This window comes from Rhinatrema bivittatum, chromosome 1 (genome assembly GCF_901001135.1).
Source record: "Rhinatrema bivittatum chromosome 1, aRhiBiv1.1, whole genome shotgun sequence".
NCBI lineage: Eukaryota > Metazoa > Chordata > Amphibia > Gymnophiona > Rhinatrematidae > Rhinatrema > Rhinatrema bivittatum.
In genome coordinates this window covers 434,923,002-434,949,686 of record NC_042615.1, presented here as the reverse complement: position 1 = coordinate 434,949,686, position 26,685 = coordinate 434,923,002, and the positions used below count along the sequence as shown (strand labels likewise).

General features: G+C 44.6%; 1 protein-coding gene across 5 annotated transcripts in view; it reads right to left on the bottom strand.

The window, feature by feature from the left end:
• TAL2 (TAL bHLH transcription factor 2) overlaps positions 1–24,914 on the bottom strand; it is a 48,954-nt gene extending 24,040 nt beyond the window's left edge. For 3 of the 5 annotated variants that reach the window (XM_029604731.1, XM_029604737.1, XM_029604757.1), the window contains exons 1-2: positions 24,799–24,914; positions 10,224–10,314 (exon numbers count right to left, since the gene is read on the bottom strand). The gene's annotated coding sequence lies outside the window, so the exon portion shown is untranslated. Of the gene's footprint in view, positions 1–1,312; positions 1,672–10,223; positions 10,315–24,798 lie in introns of those variants that run through there. The other 2 variants (XM_029604746.1, XM_029604774.1) reach the window with 1 other exon arrangement.
• Between the last annotated feature and the right edge of the window lie 1,771 nt (positions 24,915–26,685).

The window sequence follows — 26,685 nt, the reverse complement described above, 5'->3', positions numbered from 1 at the left end:
TGTTAAATATAGCTCTCTCTGGAACTCTGTATCCCATTATTAAATGGCATTTTTTAGAAAGGTAATGATTGCAGCTTTCAATGCTGTCAGAAAAAATCATTTGAAATGTATTCTTACAGAGACTTAAGGCCAGATTTACGGGTCGATGGAGCGCACTGTTAACCCGCCATTGGATGCGCATTTTCGACACGCTAGCGTTACCCCTTATTCAGTAAGGGGCCGAAAACGCGCATCCAACCCCCCGAACCTAATAGCGCCCACAACACGCAAATGCATGTTGATGGCTCTATTAGGTATTCCCGCGCGATTCAGAAAACAAAATGTGCAGCAGCAGGCAACGGGAAAGTGCACAGAAAGCCTGTGGCTGTCAGTGGGCTCAAGAACAGACGCCGGCAAAATTGAGCGTCGGCTGTCAAACCTGCTAACAGCCGCCGCTCCAGTCCAAAAGGAGGCGCTAGGGATGCGCTAGTGTCCCTAGCGCCTCCTTTTGCCTGTTTTTACCGCTGGGCTTCATTTGAATAGAGAATCACGCGCACAGGAGTGTGGCTTGTGCGCGCGCCAGGAGAGCGGGCATTCGCCCGCTTTCCCGCGGACTTTACTATATCGGCCCGTTAGTTGGGGAAAAATAGTGCAAACAAAAAAAAAGTTTCAAGTCAGTTTGAACAATTCAGTAAAAGCACATCTTCTGCACGAGCATTTAATGACTTGCAATATAGAAAAAGTTGTCAGTAAAACATTTTCAAAAACCATGACAGGATTTTTGCCTGAAAGGGCTAAATTTAAGAAATCAGCCAAAAGTACCACAGTGTTTTTCCACTAAGCTATTGTTTGCAGGAACTTTCTGTGGCTGCTTTTTTTTCCCCCCCTTCCAGAAGCTACAGGAAATGAAATCCTAGAGCAAAAGGTGTATGTGTCCACTTCAAAACTTTGCAAACAAATATCCTGCAGCACAACAGGAAGAATAAACTATGTAACTGAGAGGATCACGGACCTCAGCACTGCGTCAAACCCATCACACATCTGTACAGCAATGTTTCCCAACCTTTTCATGCCCAAGGCACACCTACATTAATAAAAATGTCGTGTGGCACACCAGCCTCCATGGAGAAGGCAATGTGGACATGGAGAGGACTTACTGTTTATGGACAAAAGAAGAGCTAAGGAAGCACGGAAAGCCCCACCAGTCTCTCTTCTAAATTTTAAAACAATGGGAGAGGGGGGCGAAGACACGCATGAACCCGTCACAATGCACCAACTCCTGCAAGAGAAGGGAGAAGTCAATTCAAAGCAAGCTACCAGCTCAGTTTGTTACCTTGACTACTGCATATGGCTGCCAGAGCTTCTCCGCTGCTTCCAGTATTCAGAGTGAGTCACATCCAACGCTCAGTGAACGTTCTCTCCCGTCTCACTCAGCCCGGAGATGGGACAGAGGCTTGAAGGGCTCAGAGACAGGAAAGATGAGGAGTTGCTGTGTGCTGCATAAGACAGGTCCCTCTCCTCTCTGTGCTGCCCATTAATTACCACCCTCCAGGGATCACGCTGTAGCCAGGAAGAGGCAGCACGCATGATCTCACAGGCTCTCAGAAAGGAGCTCCTGCACATTTAAAGATCCACCCCTGCTGCAAGGGGCTGAGAGCAGAGCCCAGCTGCTGGTCTGGATCTGAGCATCAAGCAGGGGTGACTGTTCTGCGGCAGCCCTGAAGGCACACTGGTTGGGAAACACTGCTGTACAGCATGCTTAGGTGATGTTGCCATGAGTATAATGTTCTTCTAACTGGCTTAAGTACATGGTGGTATACAAGACATCTAAACTGTTCACCTGTCTTCAGATTAGCCTGTCCAGCTCTCATCTGGTTCTGGTAAATGTTATCTTGAATTTAATTGTAATTCCTGCCCTGCAGCACATAAAGTATCCTTAGGTGAAGGTATGGGAGCAGTTATTTTGCATTCATTCATATGCTATTTCCAATTGCGTATTGCACGTTACTAAAGAAGTCCAGGCGACCCCACGTTATATTAATATGGGCTGTGTAGGCTAGCATGTACGGATTTGTTAGACTAACATTTTGTATTCTTCAGTGTTTACATTTGGATGTGGTTGGGATTTAAGCTAAATAAAAATTGGCATTGAAAAGTACATTTTTAAGAGTTACTTTTGTTTCTGTCATGTAACTGTGTTCAGGAATCATACTGGAGTTGCAGGCTGTATAAAGTGCCTTCAGTTTTTCATCAGTTAGGTGGGTGATCAAATGTAATAAAAAAGTAAAATAAATAAGATCAAACAGTGCCTTTCTGATGTTTGGGCTGGCCTGCCTAGATACAGCTGATCCTTTCAAAACTATTCGTGGTAGAGCCTGTATGCGCATAAGTGGATGCATGGAGATTCACCCTAGGATTTTATAAACTGAGTGCTGGAAGCTGCACACTTTCATAAAATACCACGTAGTTCAACTCTGAAAATACATGCCTTTATCTCAGTATGCACAAAGATTTCCAGTGCGAGGATAGCACAATCTTTCTCTACCTCTTTTATAAACATACGGATGTATACATTACGTGTCAAAAAATATAATACGTATTCGTAAAACCCTGATTTATAGGCGGAGACAGGTATATTTTAAAATGTGCACGTGGACTTGAAGTCACCAGTTTGCCGATACCAGCGCCAGTTCACCCAGTCCATTTCCAGTTCTCCTAGACCCCCCGCTAGCTCCAGTTCACCCAGACTTCTCACCCAAACATAGCAGGCAACAGACTATTCCGATACCAATTGCACAGGTGATAAATTGCACAAATAAGCTGCCTAACGAAGTCGTGTAAACCTCTTATAAAACAGCTACTTCTACGTTTGCCTCTTGGCCCAGGACGCCCACAGACCATCTCTTTTCTCTGCAAGTAAATGTGCGCGAAAAACCAAAATTACGTGCGGACTTCTGACATTTATAAAATAGCAGGTACGCAAATGAAGGCTCATTTTCCACATGTAAACCCTTTTGGAAATGTACTCGATAGCTAGGAGCAAGACTAAAAAAAATCTGTCTACTAGGAAAAAAGTCACAGCCCACAGAAATCTGAGAAAGTCTTGCCCTGTAGTTGATGCTGTAACTTGAGAGAAAAACGTCTTCTAATCACAGCCATGCCTTCAGGTATGTTCATACCACACTTCACAGCTAATAGAAGGTACAGGATCCATTTCAAAATGGTGGTTATAGGGAAAGTCATTTTAGAAGGGACTTCTGCAGGTTGTGTGTATAAATTCTGGTGCATGCAAACTGTAGTGCAAATTTTACATGCATAGAGGAAAGGCGTTGTAAGGGGGTGAAGTCTGTTCAAATTTTTTTTATTTTAAAAAGTCTGCACAAATTCTCTTAGGAAAATTGTGGGCACTGAACTGCAGGTTTAATTGTGTGTGCATAGCTTTGCGAGATGATTTCCAAAGCAAACCTACATGCATAAGTTCAACTTTGAAAACTGGTGTACCTTGGGTGCAGAATAGCCTGCAAATGTATGCAACCTATTATAAGATTATCCCCAAAATATGTAAAACATAAGTAGTAGCAACTTTGCCATTTCAGGCAGATTGATGTATGCCAAACGATTTAGGAGCATAGACGCACATGCTTTGTGTGTCATTGCTCCTCTGGGAATTTTTTTTCCATTTCTAGACTTTCCATAAACCTTAAAAATCAACCTGCAGCTATTCTGACTTCCAGAAAACTGAAACCTTCCTACAGTTGGACCCATTTCTTAATGCATGGCATACTGTGTAGCTTCAGGACCGATCAGGTGCGCCATGGAAGAGTCACCGCTGCTTGATACTCAGATCCAGACCAGCAACTGGGCTCTTCCCTTAGCACTTTGCAGCAATGAAAGACACGCGTGCTGGCTCTCTTTCTGAGAAAAAAAAAACGTGTAATCATGCATGCCTCTCCTTCCTAGCCACAGCATGAACTTTGCAGGGTTATATAATTAATGGGCAGCACGCGGAGCATGGAGAGGAGGGACTTGCTTTATGCACACAGCACCTCCTCACCTTTCCCCATCTTTTAGCCCTTCAAGCCTCTGTCCCCATCCCCAGGCCGGGTGAGATATGGAGAGCATTCACCGAGCACTGGATGCGACTCCCTTTGGGAGCAGCAGCGGTGGAGGCGCTCTGGCAGCCGAGGTAACTGAGCCGGCTGCCTGCACCACACACTGACTTCTCCCTTCTCCCCCAGGACCTGGTGCCCTGTGATGCGTTCATGCGTGTCTTTGCCTCCTCTCCCATTGTTTTAAACTTTGGAAGAGAGACTGGTGAGGCATTCAGTGCTTCCTTGGCTCTCCTTTTGTCCGTATGAGTTATTTCCATGTTCTGGGCAGGCTGGTGTGCCACCCAACAATTTTGTTAATTTAGGTGTGAAAAGGCTGGGAAACACTGTCTTAATGAACCATCTGTATTAATTCCCTTGGGACACGTGAAAGAAAAATTTTATATATATGTATAGCCTCAGTTGCAAAGCTCATGTCCTGTGAAAATTGGAGAGTGCAAAACCCTAGCCCCAAAAGCTCCATTGGATGGAGTCAAATAGCCTGTGAGCCAGCCTGAATATATTTATTTTTACTATGGAAAAAATGTCAAATACCATGAGATATTCATCTCCTAGTTTCATCTCACAAAGTTTATTTTTAATGCAACACAAATTAGAAAGCATTCACTATGCCTCTCCCTTGGAATTAATTTATTTTGACTCCTTTCACTGTGGCATTACGGACTGATCGCTGAAACTACAGAATGAACAAATTATGGTTACATCCTTAACTCTGCCGAAAGATGCCACACATACACAAGTATTTGTGTCGGTAGTAGGCACAGTTGTCTCTGTAACGTAAGTAGAACATGTGAAGTGAATGTCTGATGCTACCCGCAAACATATGGAGCCTTAAAGCACCAGTGCTAGTAAAAGTTTCTTACACAATTCAGCTAGTGGTGAAAAATAAATCAGTCACCAAGATCCTTTTTTCTTTCTGATTTATGTTCCCTTCTCAGGATGATGTCAGCCACTCTAGCCATTATGAATCTAAGAAAATTGAGGGGTTACCATGGTACCCCCTTTAACAAGAACACTGGGCAGATGTGTGTGCAATCTGAGGAGCGGGATCAGGGTGGAGCGAGACCTCTCTCAGGGTGTACCTGAGAGAGGTCTCGTTCCACCCATCCGCTCCTCAGATTAGATGGAGTGGAACGAGACCTCTCTCAGTAAGGGATGTGGCCCCAAAACCTTATTCTTCTTCACACTTCGCACCAACACACACACACACACAGAACGAAAAACCTAAGGGAAAAAAAAAGGCTAACAATGAAAAGCGATCTAGGACTAAGAACCAAAAGCAGAAGGAATAGAGCTGTGCCTCAGGAATTTGGTTAGCACTGCTGCTTAAACCACCCAAAGCCCGACAAGAGATGCCGCAGCGTGCCTGGAAGTCTCGCGCTCTCTGATGTCTGTGCCTACCTGGAAGCAAGCAGGTGCGGGGGGCTAGGGGCCTGTGGTTACGCAGCCCCCCCGGCAGTTCCAGGAGCGCCCACCTTTCCAAGCCAGCGCTGGTGCTGCAGCGGCGCCTGGGAAGTGGCAGGGGCGTCTCGCTGATGCTGACAGCCGTGCCTGGCACCCGCCGCCTCCGAGCACGCACCGCTCGGCTGCTCTCATTGCAGTCAGCCAGGCTGCTGCCAAACTGGCTCATTTATACACTGCCTGCTCTTTTGTCTGGCGCGTGTCCCCAGTAGTCCCGCAAAGCCAGGGAGCTTGTTTTGCATCTCCTGGGAGATTCCTTTCTGTCCTCCATACCCTTTTCTCCTCCTCCTGTGCTCCCTGAAGGTTTTTTTTTTTTTTCCTTTTGCCCGTTTAAAATCATGATAGAGGATAGGGTAGCACAGCTCCCTGGGGTCGGGGTAATCAGAGTTTGTGAGATTTGTAAAAACGAAAGGTCAACCAAAAAAAAGCTGTAGGCAAAAGCTTTTTATGGGGACTAACAACGCATTTGTGACTACTAGCTTTCAAGAGCAGTGCTTTCTTCATCAGTTCATGGCAAATCTAGCTAAGAATGATGTTGCCTGAATAGACAAATGAACCTAAGGGGATTAGCACGGCAACCACACTATGTTATAAGGTCTGAAAGGTTTGAGGGAAAGCCAGAGGTCTGAAAAACATAGTAATGTCCTTTTAAAATAGAAAACCTAAGAAGAAATTGAATGGTTCATGAAATGATTTTTGTATTGCTTCAATCCAGTCACATTATTTCCCCTCTCTCCCCTCCTAAAAATGACACAATAAATGCTTCCAGTTCTGGAGGTGTCCAGTGCCAGTGCTACTTTAAGTGGGCTACGGTTGTGATCTAGAAGCTGGGCTAATCTAAGCCTGGTCAGTGCTCCCAGGAAAAAAAAAAAAGCTGACATTGCAAATTCACTGCTCTTGCTACAGCACTAATTTTAGGGTTCTAAAGCTTGTACATAAGTTCATGAATGCAATACAAAATGTACTTGAGCGTCACTGTAACCTTACAGAGAAAAAGTACAGAAAGAATATATGAGACACCCGGGGGCATGCACACACAAGTGTGAGATGTGTGCAGTGACACCTTTGCGCTAGTGCAGTTCTGAAACCTGAACACAGTTCCGCCAATTCAACTATTTGTCGAACTTTACTAGGAGAGTAAAGGGGAGGCCCTATCCTAGAGAACTGCTGCCTGGAAGGGCAAAGCAATAACTCTGCTGGCCAAGGTATCTGCCTTTCTCTTTCAACCTGCCAACCCCTCAACTGGAAATAACTGTGATGTATACAATAGCTTAAAGCGTGGAGAGATGACCATCTACTGTATCTGAATTTGCTGATGCCCTCTGCTGACAGGGGGGCAGCAGAGGAGCTGCCTCAGACAACACAGTACTCCATTTCATAAGCACCATACTTAGAAATGCTACAAAGAAGGCTGACATAACCTATTCTACTCACTTCAGAATCTGTCTTCCTACTTCTAAACTTATCATCATCATCTGTTGCTCTTTTTTCCAAATGCTATTCTTTATTTTTTAATCCAAAACACTTTAACTGCTATATATTTTAAATAAAGAACTTTTTGAAATGATGGCTCTTTGGAAGGAGCGGTGATTCCCACAGGCCTGGAGACAAACTAGTCTGATTCCAGCCTTGCTTGAAACAGTATATCTTTATTACAGCATCACACATACACAACAGTAGACTGTCTTCCCTTCAGAACAGTGTACTCTTTACTTACAGTTCAGTACTGCTTCCCTCAGTACTCACAGTTCAGCTTCATCTCAGCTCAGTGTTTGGTCAGTATTACGTTACAGGAGCTGCCTTCCTCCTGGAGACCTGGCTTGGTCTGGTTATCCCCACCTGGATCCCAGCTCTTATTCCCCAGGATCTGGTTATGCCCTCTGAGCTCCATCTGCCCTGCAGGATTCAACCCACATAGCATACTCTCCTTATTTGATTTAAGGTAGACCAGTTGTCTAGCCTGGTTCTGCATAGGTAAATAGGGGAACACTAGGGGCACTGCTTCACATATCCCTCCTCTCAGCTTGACCTATCGGGCCAAGCTTTCATACTTCCTCCTGGATTCCATCCAGAAGACTCCAAGTCATCCCATTCCCCTTCCTCTGGCTTCCCACCAGCTATGCTTAAGAATGGGGACCTAGTGACATGCTTACACCCATCTCTTAGGGTTATCCTTGATTGTGTCATGACCACCACCCAGTGTGCCGTTTGGTGCACATCCCCAGTCCTTTAACTAAGTCCTTTGCTGGCTCTGGGTTCAAATTCCACCTCGATGGAGCTTTATGGACAGACTGAGGAACCACTTGTGATGGTTCCTCTATAACCAGCTGTGTCCGCTTCTTGGCATCTGGTATCTCTGGATATAGAGCCCCTCCTTGGCTCCTCTGTATCCTCAGTTGCTGTAATCTCCACGCCGCCATTCTCTGGGTTCTCCCTGAACTCTTCCTCCAGGTTCAGCACAGCACCTCCCCCCTCTGGGTTCTCCAGTTTACACCTCTGTACACTCGGGCCACTCACACCGATTGCTGGCTCCTCTGCAGCCTCACTTGCAGGAAGTCTATGTAGTGCCACCGCTCACTTGCCTTTCTGTGAACTCTTACTCTGGGCTTCTCAAGGGAGTTGTCTCTGGGCTCCCAGTAGTGTTTGGGCACCCTACAGGGTCTTCCTAGGGACTTCCTGTAGTGCCGACTTCCACCCTCTCAATACTGCCTCCATCTGGCCAGTCTGTATTGCCCTCTCCAAGGATTCTTTACCAATCCCTTCTCAGAGCTTCTCACAGGAGCAGTCTCTGGACTCCCAATAATGTTTGGGCACCTTACAGGGTCTTCTTCAGGACTATCTATAGCGCCATCCTTGGCCAATCAGTGGTATATCCCGTTGGCCACTCTGTAGCCACTTCTTGACGAGGCTATGAGGTTCTACTCCAAACAGAAGTTGACCATGGCCCAGTGTGCTTTCTGGTTCCGTTTTTGCTCATCCCAGGCCTGCTAACTCCTTGCAAGGCAAGGCTTTCTTGTAACTTCCTATCTCCCTCCTGGAGATTCTGGATCAGTACTTGCCTCCTTCCATCAGTCATACTCTCAGACTGCTGCATTCTGGTGCTGCAGTACTCTGGGCTGCTCCATTCCATGTTTTCCTGTGGCTGCACACCTCAAACTGCAAAGTAGCTTGCTTGCTGGAACAGAGCCCCACCCTGTTCCCATTCACCGCACTCACAGCCCACTCTGGCAGCTTTTCCAGGGCCTCACCCTGTTAAGCACAGCCCTGCTGCACTAGTACTCCTTCCTCTTTTCTTTTTTCAAGTAAAAAAAAAAAAAAGCCTGCATAACCAGCATTGACTAAATCACTATTAATTCCTATCTATCTTTAGCCAGGCTTTTCCTGTTAGCCAGAACAAACCTACCACTTCCTGGCTGTTCCTGCAACCAGGGCCACTCCCAGATTCCTCTCTACCTGAATTTTTAAACTTTGGGTTTTTTCTCTTCAGTGCAGCTTCTGAGCCACATCGCTCTGTGTACCCATGAGCTCTGTACGTTTAGAGCCACAGGCCCCCTGGTGTTCTGTACTATGTTTAGAACCACAGGCCCTCTTCACAACTCTTTCTGTACTCCAAACAGACGATTTCTTGGACACTGGAGGTTTTTTTTATCTGTTCAAAGCTTTAGAAAAAATTCTCAAGCATGACACCATATGTGGGAACAAGCAGTGATTCCCACAGGTCTGGGGACAAACTGGTCTGATTCCAGCCTTGCTTGAAACAGTATATCTTTATTACAGCATCACATATGCATAACAGTAGACTGTCTTCCCTTCAGAACAGTGTACTCTTTTACTTACAGTTCAGTACTGCTTCCTTCAGTACTCAGTTCAGCTTCATCACAGCTCAGTGCTTGGACAATGTTATGTTACAGGAGTTGCCGTCCTCCTGGAGATCCAGGCCTGGTCTGGTTATCCTCACCTGGATCCCAGCTCTTATTCCCTATTCTCTGGTTACACCCTCTGAACTCCAGCTGCCCTGCAGGATCCCACCCACAGAGCATACTCTTAGTTCAAAAACTGATTCAGGAAAGATTGGGGCCATTTATTCCAGCAGGAAAACTGGCAGAAGCACATCCCACCACTGCTGACCACTCTATCTCAGTATCGAGGGCATGTTAAAAAATCATGGACTAGTAATTCCCAGTGGTCTTCCTGCTGGCATAGTGGTGGGGGCTGAGAGGTGAGGATTAAATGAGGGAAGCAGAGGAAAGAGGAGTTAAAAAAAAAAGAGAGACAGGTGGCAGATACGTGGGAAGAAGCAGGAAAGTAGATAGTGGGGAAGATGAGGAAGAGGGAGATAGAATGAGAAATTACTACTTACCTGATAATTTCCTTTTCCTTAGGACAGACAGATGAATCCAGAATCAGTGGGTTATGCATCTCTACCAGCAGATGGAGACAGAGCAGAGAATATACTCCTGCGGTGACATCAACCTGCCAGTATTCTCTTCAAAAGCTAATTGTGGACAGACTAGCAAAAACTTGATTAATAACAGATGACCATTCCAGTACTCAGCCAACAGGAAACACTGAGCTCAGACAAAGAATGTTATCATTCTTGAGCATCAGTATATTAAAAGAATCTAAATAAATAAATAAATACATACTAGTCTGGGGGACTGGACTAACACTTACCAGTAATCCCTGGAACACGTAGCCACGCAGGAGGGCCATAGCACGATCATTCAGCAGCCAAGGGGCAGGAAGCTGAATTCATCTGTCTTTCCTTAAAAAAAAAAAAAAAAAGAAAATTATTAGGCAAGTATTAATTTCTCATTTCTCAGCATCCAGACAGATGAATTCAGAACCAGTAGGATGTATCAAAGCTACTCCGGAATAGGGCGAGCGGCTTCCCGCGGTCCTGTCAAAACCTCACATGCAAAGGCCGTGTCCTCCTGGGCCAGCACATCCAGATGATAATACCTGGAAAAAGGCCTGAAAGGAGGACCACATCGCAGCTTGGCAAATATAGACAGGAGACAACAGACTAACTTCCACCCATGACACTGCCTGAGCCCTAGTGGAATGAGCCCTAACCTGACTAGGTAACGGCTGCTCAGCATTCACATATAGGGTCATGACTACCTCCTTAATCCAGCGAGGTATTGTAGCCCACAAAGCCAACTCGCCCTGTTTACCTCCACCGTGGAGGACAAACAGGTGATCCATCTTCCAGATACCTCACAATATTTTTATTTATTTATTTATTTGTGTTTTTCTATACCGGCATTCACGGGAGTACGTATCATGTCGGTTTACATAAAACAAGGGGTGATCAATACATTATAACATACATAACTAAAACATAAGAGTATACATTACAGTAGTATAAAACAAGTGCACGGAAGAGAAAGTTACAATAAACAGGGGTTATTCTAACTGGGATTAGAGTTAAAGGAAAGATAAACAAGTTTAATAAGAATTAAAACATTGTAGTGATTGGTTTGTAGTGATTGATTCCGTTTGGAAGGGAATGTTCAATTAAGTAATTGTTCTTTTAAATAAATATTTTATTTGATAGAAAATGTTCAGTATTGCTGTATTAGATTTTGCTGCAATTGCTGGAAGTGTCTCTTGATATCCAAGGGTCGCAACATGTCTCTTGATATCCAAGGGACGCAACAGGCGATATTTCTCTGCATCTCTTTCCCTATCCAGAGACGGCAAGGAAATGGACTGATTCAAGTAAAAATCCGAGACCACTTTTGGAAAGAAGGAAGGAGCAGTATGCAGCTGTATCACCGCTGGAGTCACTCGAAGGAACTTGCTCCCAGCAAGACAAGGCCTGCAGCTCGGATATTCTACACGCAGAACAAATTGCCACAAGAAACACTTTTCAATGTCAGCAATCGCAAGGAAAGTTTATGCATCGGTCAAAACGCAGGGCCCGCTAAGAAATCCAAAACCAGATTTAGACTCCACAAGGGCACTGGTAACCGCAAGGAAGGATGAAGATGTTTCACTCCTTTCAAGCAGGCCACATCTGGATGAGCTGACAAGGGTCCACCATTCACCTGACCTCTGAAACAGGCAAAAGCTGCTACCTGTACCTTCAAGGAATTAAGAGCCAACCCTTTATTCAATCCATCCTGCAAAAATTCCAAAATGAGAGGAATCTTAACCGAATGAGGAAGCACCCCTCAATCTTCACACCAAACTTCAAACATTCGCCAAACCCGAACATAGGCTGAGGAAGTAAAGAACTTTCTTGCTCGTAGCAAAATGGCCATCACCCCGCAGCAGAATACCCACGCTTCAGCAAACGAGCCCTCTCAAGAGCCATACCATTAGACAAAATCAGCTGAAACATCTCGTCTGACAATACCCATTCTCCTGGGTCCAGACTGCCTGCTGAGAAAGTCTGCTCTTACACTGTCTTTTCCAGCAATGTGCGAGACTCAGATCTTCTGAAAATGCATTTCCACCCATTCCATAAGTTGGTCTATTTCCTGTGACACTTGCTGGCTCTTAGTTCCTCCCTGCTGACTGATGTAAGCCACTTTCGTTGCATTGTCCAAAGTTATCCAGATATCTTGACCCTGCAATCTGTCGCCAAACTATAAGCATGCCATGCCATGTTCCAGAGAAACTTTTCTGCACTTCAGTACCCTTGTGCTTTCAATTCCTGACAGTGAGCTTCTCAAACCTGGAGGCTTGCATCTGTTGTGAGAACTAGCCAGCACGGTGATTTTAGGGAAAACCCTTTTCTTAGATCCGCTTGTAACCACCACTGTAGTTAAGAGCAGACCACCATCGGCAGGTGGAGCTGAATCGAATAGTCCAGAGACTGTGGGCTCCAAAGAGACAGCAGGGAGCGCTGAAGAGGACACATATGTGCCCTTGCCCATGGCACCACTTCCAGGGTCGCTGCCATCAAACAGAGCACCTGGAGATAGGACCATACTGTTAGGCATATTGTGTTCAACAGACGCACCTGCGCCAACAACTTCTGAATACAACCCTCTGGCAAGAAAATCCTGCTCTGTTTCATGTCAAACTGAACACCGAGATACTCTAGCAACTGGAATGGCTGAAGACTGCTCTTTGCCAGGTTCACCACCTAACAGAGCTTCTGCAACAAGGAGATCTTGCACGTCACCAGGAGGCGCTTTTCCAGAGACTTGGCCCAAATCAGCTAGTCGTCCAAATGTGGGTGGTACCAGGATCCCATCCTCTCTCAACTCTGCTTCCACCACCACCATAACCTTAGAAAAAGTTCTGGGCATGGTGGCCAGACCAAAAGGCAGTGCTCGAAACAGACAACGACCCAAAACGGTGAAGCGCAGAAAATGTTGGTGCTCTAGCCGGATAGATATGCAGGTATGCTGTGCACAGATTCAAGGAGGTCATGAACTCCCCTGACTTCACAGCCATTATCACTGAGTGCAATGGCTCCATAAAAAATGAGTCGCTCACAAATAACTGTTGACTCTTGAGATCCAGGATGGGACGAAAAGAGCCCTCCTTCTTGGGCACAATGAAATAAATGGAATATCAGGCCGTATTTTCTTGAGATGTGAGCACTGGAACAACAGCCCTCAGACTGAGGAGCTTTGACAATGTATATTCTACTGACTGTCACTTCTGTGGGAAGTGGCAAGGAGAAACCATGAACACACCTTGAGGAACACTGAGAAACTCCAGCGCATATCCATCTCATATCATCTCCAAGTCCCACTGGTCTGATATGATTTCAACCCACCTCTGATAAAAGAGAGAAGTGACCCCCTATCTCCTATTCCCAGGGATGGGTCAGCACACCTTCATTGGAAGGCTCAGGAGGTTCCGCTACCCGAGCCTGCACCCCATCCTGCACCCCATCTGGGACGAAAGGACTAAGATTTACTGAAAGGTCAAGACTTCTGAAAGGTCGCTCCTCTTAGGATGGAAAACGCTTGGATCCCCTAGCACAACCTCTCATGCCAAAAGGGTGCGGCAACTGCTTCTTATTCTCCAGCAACCAGGGAGTCGCTCCACTTATTGGCCATTTTCTCCAACTCCCTCCTAAACAAGAGCGAGCCTTTAAAGAGCAATTTCATAAGGTTAGCCTTGGATGTTGCATCAGCAGACCAATTTCTCAGCCATAACTGACACTTGGCCGATATTAGCGAAGCCACCCGTCTGGCTGAGCTCCAGACCAAATTGCAGCCTGCATCTACCAAAAAGACGGTTTGTGGTTCCATAACTACTCTGGAATTCACTCAGAGTCCTCGACCTCCTGACAGAGAAGTAAACAGGAGAGAGCCACCAGGGAACAACAAGAAGCTGTATGCAAGGTCATTGCTACTGCTTGAAATGCTTAAGGATTGCCTCAATTCTTCTATCATGTGCATAACAAGGCTGTTCCTCCCTCCACGGGGATAAGTTGTCCACTTGGAAACAACACACACAAGCGTGTCCACTTTCAGAAAACGTAATCACTCTCTTACCACTGGATCTAGTGGGTATAGGCCTTCCAAGACTCAACCCCCTTTGAAATTAGCTTCAGGGCACCCCACACAAGATCAATTCTTGAATGGCCTCCATAACAGGGGGGGGAAAGACTTTACGCAAAGAAACCAAAATGGGATTGTTCTTTGGCTCAGACATGGAATCAGCCCCAGGTACTCCCAGCATCTTTAATGTCTGGGAAATCAGAGCTGGTAACTCATCTCCATGAAAGAACCATAACACAGTCCTATACAGTGCCAGTCTTGGAGGAATTTCCCAATACTCCAGAAAGTAAGGATCAGCCTCATTATCCATGCCATCCAGATCCCTATCGGGAAGACTGGCTGCCAATCTAGGTGTACTTTGGTGCTTAACAGCCAGCCATGGTACAATGGTAACATTAAAAAAGCAAAAACACAATTAAGAAAACTAGAAAAATTGGAGAAAACATAAAAATACACAAACGCTAGGGATATACAGATCACAGCTCAATAAATATAAAAACCTCATAAACTTAACAAAAAAGGAATATTTTAAACATAAAATACAGAGCTTTAATCACAACCCAAGAACCCTATTTACTCTAGTCAAGAACTTAACAAAAACCCCCAATACAGAAATGAATCCTTTGAATGAATCAAAATGTAATGAAATAGCTCAATTTTTTAAAGATAAAATTGACAACTTGTCAACTTGACCCCTAATATTCAAACTCAAGAAATTAAAATGTTAAAAGAAATACCTGAATGGTCCTGTTTCGAAGAGATATCCTCCTCAGAAATTGAAGCAACAATCAAAAAATTAAATCCCGCCAACCACCCCTTAGATCCCCATCACTACATCCACGCTTAAACCAACTGCCCAATTAATCACCCCAATAAACTTATCACTAAATATATAAACTTATATAAATATATTAAAAACTGCCATTATCAAGCCTATTCTAAAAAAAAACCAATTTAGACAGATTTATTGAACAACTACAGACCAATATCAAACCTCCCATTTTTATCAAAAATAACTGAAAAAGTAGTTTATAAACAATTAGTTGAACATCTTGAACTTAATAAACTTTATCCAAATCATTTTGGTTTTCGACAACACCTTAGCACAGAAACCTTGCTGATGTCACTCACTGATACTGTTCTGAAAGGTTTCGATACTGGCCAAAAATACATACTCATACTACTTGACTTGACTGCAGCATTTGATTCGGTGAACCATGACATCTTATTAATGAGACTGAAATCGGTTTAACACATAACACAATCAATTGGTTTACTTCATTTCTCATTTCAGGTTAAAATGGGCAACACGCTCTCTGATAAGATTGAGCTAAATACCGATGTACCCCAAGGCTCTGCTTTGTCAGCAACCTTGTTCAACATATACTTATTGCCAGTTTGTCATCTTCTGGCTGGCCTTAGCCTGAATTTCTATATTTATGCCGATGATATACAGATACTTGTCCCTATCACAACACACTAGAACAAACTTTCAAACTAATCACTATATATCTGTCCTCAATTAAACAACTTCTTGGCCATATGAAGCTTGCACTAAATATGGAAAAAACTGAGATCATACTTCTGGATAGAAAACAAAAAAAAGAACTCAAATAATACATTAAATATGCCAAATAACATCAAACTAGAACTTGCAGATCTAGGAATAACTATAGACTGTGAATTGAATTTTAAAAAACATATCTCCTCAAAATTAAGAGAAGGTTATTACAAACTGCTAGTGCTCAGACTAATAAAACCACTACTAGAATTTAATGATTTCCGCTCAATGCTACAGGCTCTCATATTTTCCTCACTGGGCTACTGCAATGCTCTGCTATTAGGCCTCCCACAATCCACTTTACAGCCACTTCAGGTCTTGCAAAACTCCACAGCCAGAGTCCTAACCAATTGTAAGAAACGAGAACATATTACACCAATTTTGATAAATCTACATTGGCTCCCTATCACACAGAGAATATGGTAGAAAACCTTTTGTATCCTTCATAAGGCAATCCATGGACAGAAAACAGACTGGTTGAACTTCTCAATCCGCTTACATATTCCACATAGGTCATTGAGATCTGCTAACAAAGGTTTACTACATGCCCCTTCAGTTAATACAGCATATTTGGCTCTAGTTCGAGAAAGAGTTATTTCTATTGCAGGACAGAGTCTCTGGAACACTATGCCTGTAGAGCTAAGAGTAGAAACATAAAATATTTTTTAAAAAACGACCTAAAGACTTGGCTCTTTGAACTAGCCTACTCAGACCACCTTAAGAACGATCATTAACATCAAGAGTCCAGAAAATATATCCCCTCTTTTCTTGTGATATCTATTTCCTTTCAAGCTACGCTATCGTATTTTTAGACCAAGAATGTACAATTGTATACCTAATGATGCATTTACTTGCTTTATATCTTTGAAGTAACTTTTTCTCTGTAAACCATTGTGATGTAAATACGAACGACGGTATATAAAATATTTTTAAATAAATAAATGCCAGACATGTGGGAGGTCACCACCTGTGACTCTGGTCTGGCAGGATTGGTCAGGGCTGAGGGCTGGGCCTGGGCCTGAAGAAAGGATTGCAATCCTTGAAAAAAAGTTCCACTTAAGAAAAGGCAGAAGGATCCATGCCAAAACCAGAAGGCACCTGTGCTGTGCCCACTGAGCTACCTTCCCCTGCTGACAAACCAGTTTAGGGAGCTCCAAGGTCAGGCACCCCTTCTGGCATGTCTTTACCCAGGCCCACATCAGGCTGGGAAGAACTGGGCGTAGTAAAATCAGACGAAAGTAACTCCTCCTGAAGCCTCTAAGCAGCATTAGAACAAGTTAGAGGGAATGCCAGGCTGAGATGCCTGAATATGACAGGCAGCACAGAGAGAAGGCGATTAGGTTTCTTAGCTATAGGCACCAGTCTGTCAATATGAACAGGTGACTGAAAGGTGTGCATCCAGCTGAATTTGTGCTGTAAAATATATGCGTCCAAAGTTTAGGCATTCAAAATTTAAGTGTACAAAATTTAGGAGTACCAAAGTTAGGAGTCCCAAAAGTAAAGCGCACAACCTTGTGCATGACGAGCGCCCAAAAGGTAAGTGCCCTAGCCCAGATCATACAATCAGGCAAGCTTGTGCCAAAAACAGATGCTGTACCAACTGGACACCAAAACAGGCATCCAAAAACTGGGTGCACAATTTGAGCGCACAGCCGGGTACACTTGCATGAACCAACGGTCCTGAAGAGGGCAGCCTAACGCGCAGGAAAAATGCACAAAAATGGCTGCCACAGCCTACCACGCGGCGCACAGAGAAAAGCCTAAGAGGGGGTCTAGCCCGAAAAGGCTGCTCATCCCGCCAGGCTGCCCACATCCACTAACCTCCCTCAGGGGCGGGAACGAATGTCTGATCGGCGCACCGAGCACGGACACCAGAGAAAGGAGGAAGCCCTACAAAAAACCCTCCTCTTCTGTTCTCTGGGGGTTTTTTTAAGCTTTACCTGAGATCAGCCTGTCCTAACGGAATACAGAGTCGGTCTCTGGCTGCAGGGAAGAGGGCATATACAGTCATCACCACGCTTGGCTTCCTGCACCTGCTGCCTTTCTGCTGTTTCAACAGCTAAGTCCACAGCAGCTGAAAAAAAATAGCTACCGGACCAAGGCACTTATATGAGGGACCATGGAAACCACATCAGGAATTCTTAACTGGGGAGGGGCCATTTGGAATCACCGAAGGAGAACGGTGTTAGGATCCTGCCCATGACAGCCGTGGGCAGTCCCCTACCTTCCTTGAGCAAGGCCGCTGCCGCCGCCCCTCATGGCAGGCCGAGCTGCAACGTTCCTGGCCTTCCCGCAGTCCTAGTGCCACCGCCAGGAGCCTCTTCACCATGGCATGGTGCCACTGCTGCCGCTATCTCCATCTTCGTGGCCTGTGCGCTGCTGCCAGGGCCTCTCACAGGATGTGGGAGCTGCTTCCAGCTTTGCTCCTTCGCGGTAGGACACCGCCAATGCTATTCCTTCCTCTGGATGTCCCATAGGCACGGGAGCACGCCTCTCCTGCATATTTAAAGGGCTAGTGGTGAGAAAAGCCCCGTGGCCCTCAGGGGAGACATCAGCCTGTTCCTGAATCAGCCCTATAAAAGGGCCCTGCTTTTTTTCCTTCAGTGCCTTTGGATAGTCTTCACAGCGTCTGTGGTCTTCTTTGGATTCAGGTCCTCCGTGGTCTTCCTGTGCCTTGATGGATCTTCTTTCCGTGTTCTTCATGTTCCTGAACTTCATCTCCTTGATGTTCCTGGTCTCGTCCCTCGTCGCCTGTCTCCTGGTTCCTGATGTTCTAGATGTCCAGTTCTCCTGAAGTCTCGTGTCCTGAGGTGCCATGTTCCATGTTCCTGATGTCCGAAGTTCCTATCCTGACTCCATCTGCCTCATCTTCAGCTCTTCGTCCAGTTCCCAGGTCCCTCGTCGGTCCACCTCTCCTGGCGTACCACCGTCGTGGTCCATGACCAGCCTTTGGGGGGCTGTGTAGGGCGCCTCGTGGTACAAGGCCTTCTTCTCGTCTGCAGCGCAAGCCTCCGGAAGACTCCTGTTTTTAATGCCTTGCTTCTGAAAATCCTGAGTCTTGAATCCTGTCCCGGTCTTCGGAGTCCCTTGTGCCTGCATCCGTCCATGCCTAAGACTCTGCAAGAACCTGCTCCGCTTCAGAGTGGTCCGCGACAAGCCACAAGCGGCTGTGTAGGGCTAGCCCTGGTGCAGGCCTCTACTGAATCTTCGTCATGTTCCAGTCTCAAGTTCCACTTCTTCACCTGGAGTCTGCTTCTCGTTCAGCATGGGCCGCGACCAGCCATGGGCGGCTGTGTAGGGCGCGCTGCGATGCAGTTCTCACCCAGTACTTTCGTCTGAGTCCTGAATCTTTGCCTGAGACCTCCAAGTAACCTGAATCCTTGTCTGAGTCTTCTGAGTAACCTGAATCCTTGTCAGTCTTCTGATTATCCATGTCTTCGTCTGAGTCTCTTGAGTATCCTGAGTCTTCGTGTTCCTGCCCTCAGCCTCCATCTGGCCTCACGCACTCGTCGTTCCCAAGTGGCAGGTCTGGAAGGCTATCGAGTGGCCAGAGGGCTACTCTTGAGACCAGCAGTGCGTTGCTGGGTCTCATTGGTGCGTGTAGGTCCAGTGGTGGGCTGAACCTGCCTTGTTCCTGTTCCGGATATTCCTCGCCTTGTCTTCAGTCCAGCGTTGCTCCCGCTCCACCCGTGCTCGTACCTGCTCACCTCTCGCGGTGTGTCTTGGGGCTCCTCCCTGAACCGTGCCATGATCCAAGGGCTCACATCCTCCCTTGAGATGGGACCGTGGTTCTGCGCTCCTAACAGGGCTTGAAGGGCACGCTCCCTAACAAGCGGGGCAAACTACATTTTTCTTTCTTACTCCTTCTAAAACTTGAAGCAGTCCCCAGTAGGGAGATTCATGTCCACCATCTGCTGGAGATGGAGAATACTGGTGGGCTGATGTCACTGTAGGGGAATATATACTGTAATGTCAGCTTAGCTCAGTCTCCATCTGCTGGTAGAGGTACATAACCTACTGGTTCTGAATTCATCTGTCTGGACGCTAAGAAAATGGAAGACTGGTGGAGGCAAGGGGTAAGAAATATGGAGAGTTCGGAAAGGACGCATTATGGGAATGAGAAATAATGGGTAGACGACCAAACGGGATCCAAATGAAGAAAATAGGCAACAGTATAAATTCTGGCAAGTTAGATATAAAATGTTACTAAGAGAAGAGATTTTGAGAAGCATCTTGCCATAGAGGCAAAACCTAATAAAAACTTTATCAAGTACATTCAAAGCAAAGAGACTGTGAGGGAATCAGTTGGGCTGCTAGATGACCAAGGAGTAAAAAAAAAGGGTGCTCAGGGAGGAGAAGGAAATAGAAAAACTGAATTAATTCTTTGCCTTGGTCTTTACTGAGGAGGGTGCTGGGAACATACCCACACCAGAAATATTCTTTGATGGTGATTATTTTGAGCAACTAAAACATCTCTGTAATAATGGAGGATGTACTAGATCAAATTGACATACTAAAGAGTAACAAATTACCAGGACCAGATAGTATCCACACCAGAGTCCCGAAAGAACTCAACCGGGAAACTGCAAACCTGTTACTAGTAATCTGTAACTTATCATTTGAAATAGTCACAATACCTTAAGACTGAAGGGTAGGCAATGTAATGCCAATTTTAAAAAAAGGGTCCAGGGATGATTCAAGAAACTATAGACAGGTGAGCATGAGGTAAGTGCTGGGCAAAATGGTAAAAGCTATTCTTAAAAATAAAATGACTCTCCATATAGACAGATCTAGATTAATGGAGAAGAGTCAACAGTTTTAGCAAAGAGAAGTCTTGGCTTTGAAAACTATTAGATTGTTTTGAAGGTGTAGATCGGGGCTTCCCAAACCTGTCCTGGGGACCCCACAAGCCTGTCAGGTTTTCATGATATCCACAATGAATAATATGTATGAGATAAATCTGCATATCATGGAGACTCAGTGTATGCAAATTTATCTCATGCATATTCATTATGAATATCCTGAAAACCGACTAGCTGTGGGGTCCCCAGGACAGATTTGGGAAGCCCTGGAATAGATAAAGGTGAGCCGGTTGATACAGTGTATTGGGATTTTCAGAAGGCTTTTGACAAAGACCCCATGAGCAATTCCTCAAGAAATTAAAAGGGATAGGAGGACTGAGGATGGTCCTGGGGGAAACAAGATGGCTGCCCTGACTCGCCGTTTGTGAGGCATCTGACGGAGCCCAGCAGTTTTTGCCTCTAAAATGCCCCACTCTGGTAGAAAAAGAAGAGCCAGAGAGTGGGGTTTACCTGTTCAGTTGTCGGCTGTGGAGGCTCGGGGTCCGATGGACTTCCATGTCCAACGTGGAGGAGTTAATCCGGGAGCGGGCTCGCTGGAGGAGAGCTGGCAAGTAGAGGAAGCCGGTTCACTCCCTAAGCTGTCAATCTCTCTCTCTCCAGAGAAGCGGTGTGCCCCCTCCAACCCTGCTGAAGCACATGCACTGGGCCGGCCTAAGGGAGAGCTGGCTGAGAGAGACCTTGGAGACGCTGCAGTGCCTTCTGACTCGGTGTTTTTTCAAACAGCGCCGAATAAGGACTCAGGAAAGGAGGGGGTTTCATCTGTTGACGAAGTAAAAAGGCAAGGGGAAGATTCAGCATTTCCAGAGGCAGCTTGCCAGCCAGTGGAACTGGTAAGACCTACATCTATAACTTTAGACTCTCCATGGGACGCTATCCAGGCTTTAAATTTGGATCTGGCTCATCAAATTAATTCTGTATTCAATTCCTTTTCTAACCTGGATACTCGTATTAAATATGTGGAGGCAGAAGCGGTTGAAATAAAGAATTGTGATTTAAATAAGTCTCAGATGGGAAACATGATGAGTTTGCAACAAAATGTTATAAAGGAAAATCAAATGCTCGCCTTTCAGCTGGAAAATTTAGAAAATCAATATGGGGGGAAAATTTACGCTTTATTAAATTTCCCCAAGGATTCTACTGTGGCCCCAAAAGAAATGTGGAAGAGATTTTATGGAAAACTTGAAAATTCCTGAGAAAGCTTTGCCACATATTTCACATATATATTATATACCTTCATTTAAGAAGGGCCCTGAAAATATGAATGAAGCATCGGAGCTATCACCTATAATTAAATCACCCTTGGATGTTACAGCACTTTTGGAAACCACCCAAAAAGATCTGGTTAAACCTTGCCACATTAATAGTTTCCTTTCTGATGGAGTCTGATAAGGACTGGGTCCTTAGAATGTTTTTTCGCCATAGGTTGGAGCTTTTCCTAAATATGAAGATTCATGTTTCCAGATTTTTCAAAACAAACTCAAAAAAGAAGAAAGCAATTTTTGCTACTCAAACCGAAAGTCCTGGAGTTGAGTGCTTTCTTTTTATATTAAAGTTCCCATGTAAATGTTTGATAAAATTTCAGAATGCCTCAGGTCTTTTTTCAACATCCTCAATTGTCGAGTAAGATAACATCTACTCCATTGCCTAATAACCGTCCTGGACAGAATGAAGAATCGCTCAACATATAGGTCCCCAATATAGTCAGCATTACCCTATATTTAGTAACAAGTTTACTTTTCTTGAAATTGTGACCTTGATATCCCCTAAATAGTGGGCTTGGATGTGGTGATTTATGTTGTCATTGTTACCTTTTGAGAGCTTTTTTTTTTTTTGTATGTGATATGTAAAAAAAAATTTGCGCCACATATTTTCTAATGAAGTATATTGTCTTGAGGTGTAATTGAAAATGCATAAATTAAAAATTTTTTAAAAATTTAAAAGGGATAGGAGGCGCTTTCCTATTTTGGATTGGTAACTGGTTAAGTAACAGCAAACAGAGGATAGGACTAAATGATCAGTTTTCCAAATGGAGAAATATCATTAGTGAAGTAGCACAGTGATCTGTAATGGGACCTGTGCTGTTGAACATATGCATAAATGATCTGGAGAAGAGAAAAAAAAAGTGAAGTGATCAAACTGCAGATGTCAATTATTCAAAATTGTTAAAATAGCAGTAGATTGTGAAGAACTGCAGAAGGACCATGTATGATTAGAAGACTGGGCATCTGAATGGCAGATGAAACTAACGCACATAAAGAAAAATAATCCCAACTATAGGGACACAATGCCGGGTTCTCTATTAGGAGTCACCACCCAGGAAAAAGGCCTTGGAGTCCTCATGGACAAATCTTCAGTTCAGTGCACAGCAGTGGTCAAAAAAACAAATAGAATGTTAAGAATGATCCAAAACAAAATGAAGAATAAAATCATATTGCTTGTACATTGAGCCATGGTGTGACCGCACCTTGAACACTGTGTGCAATTATGGTCTCCCCATCTCAAAAAAAGACAAAGCAGAACTAGAAAAGTAGCAGAGGAAGGTGACAAAAATAATAAAGGGAGTGGAACTGCTCCCCTTTGATGTGAGGTTATACAGGCTAGGGCTCTTCAGCTTGGAAAAGACAGATGAGAGAGGACATTATTGAAATGTATAAAATCACAAGTGGGGTGTGGAATGGAAGGGCTGACAATTGTCCTTTTCCATCTGCAGATAAAAGGAACAGGGTTGAGTGAGGGTTAAACTACAGTTTTTAAAATCTGACGCATCTAGGCCTGTTACTTTTAAGCGGTGTCTGAGTTATGCATTTGGGGTACAGCAATTCACAGGAGCTGTATACAATGAATGGTGAAAGACTAATGTCCACCAACCTTGAGAAAGTCTTCGCGGGGTGATCGTGTCCAATGATCTGAAGGTCGAAAAGCAATGCGACAAGGCAGTGGCTAATGTCAGACATATGCTGGGCTGCATAGAGAGAGGCATAACCAGCAAGAAATAGATAGTGATAACTCCCCTTTACAGATATTTGGACGAGACCTCACCTGGGGTACTGTGCTCAGTTCTGGAGACCTCATCTCAAAAAGAATAAGGAAGCAAACTAGAGAAAGGCAACCAAAATAATGTGGGGTCTGCATTGAAAGACTTATGAGAGAAGACTGAAGGACCTAAATATGTCTAACTCTGGAGAAGAGCAGAGTCAGGGAAGATATGATACAGACTTTCAAACACCCACAAGGAATTCACTCTCTAGTTTGAATTCCTAGACAGTCAGTTAAAGCTTGTCTTCCCAACTTTCATTTATCAGAAAACTCCGTTCTTAACGCCAAACAATGTTTACTAAAATGAAGAGAAACAGTTTCAGCACTCACAGTGACATGCAAGGAGAGAAGAGAAGCTGAACTACTTGGTTAGCTGTTACGAGTTCTGGAGCTCAGCAGACGAAGACCACTGCAGCTTGGGGTAGAAGTTGTAGCTACTAGCAATTAAGCAGACTAGTAGCATATTGGAAAAAGACGAGGAAAGTAAGAGGTGAAAGGATGCTGGCTTTCTAGGAGCCTGAAGAAGATGGAGAGCTATTAGCTTGTAAGAGCCCTCCTTCTAACTGAAATTTAGCAGGAGATTAGACAGTTCCAGACATTCCTTGGAGCAAGGAAACAATAGAAATAAGAGAGAAAACAAAAATAGAGATCAACAGGAACAGATTCAACCAGAGTTCAGCAACATTCAAACAATATTCAGTAAGAAAAAGGAACTCTGCAGTAGTAGTTCCCAGCCTTTTTTGTGTCATGGCACACCTGGCATCGAGCTCGCTTCATCATGGTACACCAGCACCTTCCCTGGCATTTTCATTCCCTTTTCTTATTCCCCTTCCCCCCCCCCCCCCCCCCCCCGCATCATCACCTTTTCTCTTCCCCATCTCCCACCCACTCACATCACCATCTTTCCACTCTCTTCACTCCACTGCAATCTTCATCTTCTCTCCACCACCCTTGGCATTATCACCTTCTCTTCTTCATCTTCTCCCCCCCACCACCACCTCTGGTATTTTCACACTCTCCTCCCATCCTCACCTTCTCTTCCCTTTTCTCTCCCCTCACCCCTTGGTATTATTGCCTTCCCCTCCCTTCACCTTGCTGTAATCATCACCATGACCTTTCCCTTCCTACCCACTCCTTCTACCTCCTGGCATCATCACAATCACCTTCCTCTTCCTTCCCTCCCCCTATATAATCTCCATCAACCTCTCTCCTAACCCTCTCACTTCACACCCCCTCCTCCCCTTCCTTGACATCTGTACTTTCTCTTTCCTTCCCTCATCCAACACCCTCAAGCCGCCTCTTTCAGCAGCACTTACCTGGTGCTGCTTCTTTCTTCTGTGCCCATTTCCCTCTATAATCGGAACTGCATGGGGCCAGCAGGATTTGTGAGACTACAGTGTCCACCATGTTGTTTCAGCTGCAGGGGAGAACCAGCAGAGGAGAAAACAGAAGCAGCAGCAGCAGATAAGCGCTGTTCTCTGACTCCCCCTGCTGGCGGGAGGATGTCCTGCAGGCCAGCTGTCGGGGAAAGAGAAACTGAAGATTGCTGCAGCACACCAGTTGGGAAACACTGCTCTACAGCGTGCAGAGCTGAACACTATCACAAATGGCAGCACAATAAGAAAACATATAATGTATACATACACATTTAAATATACCATGAAGGCAGAACAATTAATGATGAAGAAAAATCTTACCTTTTCCAAAGGAAAGGAAGTTGTAAAACTAAAGGGTCATAATATGAAACTCCAGGGAGGAAAACTCAAGAACAATGTCAGGATATATTTCTTCAGGAGAAGGATGATGGATGCATAGAATGCCCTCTTGGTGGTGAAGACAAGAAGGGTAAGGAATTCAAAAGAGCTTGGGACAAACACAGAGGATCCCTACTGACTAGAGAATGGAAATGAAGAAATGGGATAAGCTCTATTACATCTAAAGTCAACATTTCTGCATGAGAGTATCTGCATGGAGCGGCAGTTTCTACCCTAACCAACTTGTTGGACAGACTGTATGGACCATTTTGATCTTTATCTGCTGTCATCAGGGCCGGTGCTGTTTTGCTGCCCCGTGCAAACAATTACAGTGCTGTCCCCTCCCCCTCCCCAACCTGGAAATTCTAATGGAGCCATTCATGGACCTTTCTTTTTTCCTAACAGTATCTTTGTGCCTGAACATTGCTTACAGGTGATGTAAGGTTAGAGTAAGGTTCCAAGATTTCTGGTGGGCAAATTGGGCTACCTCTTCCCTATAGTACCAATAGTGAGCAAACAGTTCATTTGCAGGGAGGCATGGTTATCTTTGAATTTTGAAACCACTAAATATTTCAACCCCAATACCAAGTCTCAGGGCTGATAGGTATGTTCCGTACAAGTGAAATAATTATGTACCTGAAAAACCAGCCAACAAAATCCTGTTATCAATATGTAAATTATAAAACAAATGAAAGAATAAGTGACAAAAATCCCCACTTATCTGTCAGAGACTTTGAACTGGGTCCCAGGATATTTCATACCAAGGCCAATTCACCCTAGATGAATCTTATGGCCTTGTGCCCCACCCTCTCCATACACAATTAAAAATTACACATTTATAATAAACGATTTTACATGACAAAGAATATTTAAAGTTCAGTCTTTTGAGGTAAAAATATCACTTATAACAACACATATATATTATATGTATAAGCACTGTTGTGGTACCAACCAGAAAGCCCTGCAAAAGAAAGCAGAAAAGATACTTGGAACTTATGTGGCATTAGGCCTACTGTACTACGTGTTGGATGTAGGCTTGGCCCTCAGAAAGCCATGAGTAAACAATTACAGTTACTATATAGTAAACCTCCCATACCAAAACACTCAAACAGTAACAACCCTACCTATGAAAAGGCAACACTGCAAATATTACGCCAGGCTCTAAAACACCAACACAACTATTAGGAAAACAAAACAATCCAGGCTGCTAAGGATCCCTACACAGAAACAACAAATGAGCAGAATTCTTCATCTCATTCACACACGCAAAACACAGTCAGTTCCTCACTAAATATAGAACAAGACTAGGTGGAGTGGAGGAATAACCTAGTGGTTATAGCAGCAGGTTATAAGCCAAGGTTCAAATCCCACTAGTGCTCCATGTGACCTTGGGCAATCCACTCTACTCTCAGTTTCCTCAGAGGTACAAAACATAGATGGTAAGCTCTC